Genomic DNA, 1,082 nt, shown 5'->3' with positions numbered 1-1,082 from the left:
TTTCTCTGAAGGTAACCATAGGCGGGTCCATAACATCACCCTGGTTTAGGATGGAGAGTCTAGAACAATGACTTAATTTGGCAAAGACAGAGAAAGATGGGATTTTATGCTGCATGATTGGTTTCTGCAGTTGTTCTGAATTAATAGGCTGCTTTCTTCCTTAATGATTTATAATGAGGAACAGCTGCTGTGTTCACAAGGTTTCTTCCTCCTGTCAACTCCCCACTCTTGGAAGTCATATCTATCTTTGTAGTGAAGAAATGGGTAGAAAAGATAAGGAGGGCTGGCAAATTTATATATGTCTACTTTGTTTTATTTTTTAATAGTATTCTGCTTTAAAACACCAAAGTGGGGATTTCCCTGGTGGTCCAGTGGTTAAGACTCTGCACTCCCAATGTAGGGGGTGCAGGTTTGATCCCTGCTCAGGGAACTAGAGCTCACATGCTACAATTAAGAGCCCACGGGTCACAACAGATATCCTGGACATGGCAACAAGGACCCGGTGCAGCCAAATAAATAAATAAAATAAACTCTAAAACACGAAAGTGAAGTGTCCTGTGGGATGTGGTGGTAGAGCATTAACATCTTCCTATAAAATGTCTTTCAACATTAGATTGAGAAAACACAGTAATGTTAATCAACTGGGCATTGATGTAAACAATCATATTAATAAAAATGAGCACACTCCCTTCTCCCAAACCAACTGGCGTTCAGATCAGCTAAGAAGCCAAGGATGCGTTTAAGGCTGCATTGTCTGAGGACATATCCCTGTCCTGTGTGAGAAGACGAAATAAGGAGTGCTTGACCTTAGTAACTTTGTAGGTTAAAATGAGAACATAGTCTCACTCCTTTGTATTGATATACGCTTCTTAGTTATGTATTTTTAAAAAAAAATTTTTTTAAGTATTTTATTTAGCTGAGCCAGGCCTTCCTTGTGGCATGTGGGATCTAGTTCCCTCACTAAGGATCAAATCTCAGGCCCTCTGCATTGGAAGCAGGGAGTCTTAGCCACTGGAGCACCAGGGAAGTCCTTGGTTATGTATGTTGAGATCAGCATATTCCCAAACTGATGGAACCAGAAA

General features: G+C 40.6%; 1 non-coding gene across 1 annotated transcript; it reads left to right on the top strand.

The window, feature by feature from the left end:
* The first annotated feature begins 357 nt into the window (after positions 1-357).
* Positions 358-430, top strand: TRNAG-CCC. Its single transcript has one exon. It is a non-coding gene; the product is annotated as a tRNA-Gly (tRNA).
* Positions 431-1,082: the final 652 nt, after the last annotated feature.

The sequence above is a fragment of the Bos indicus x Bos taurus genome, chromosome 15 (genome assembly GCF_003369695.1).
Source record: "Bos indicus x Bos taurus breed Angus x Brahman F1 hybrid chromosome 15, Bos_hybrid_MaternalHap_v2.0, whole genome shotgun sequence".
NCBI lineage: Eukaryota > Metazoa > Chordata > Mammalia > Artiodactyla > Bovidae > Bos > Bos indicus x Bos taurus.
This window is presented reverse-complemented; position numbering and strand designations above follow the sequence as displayed.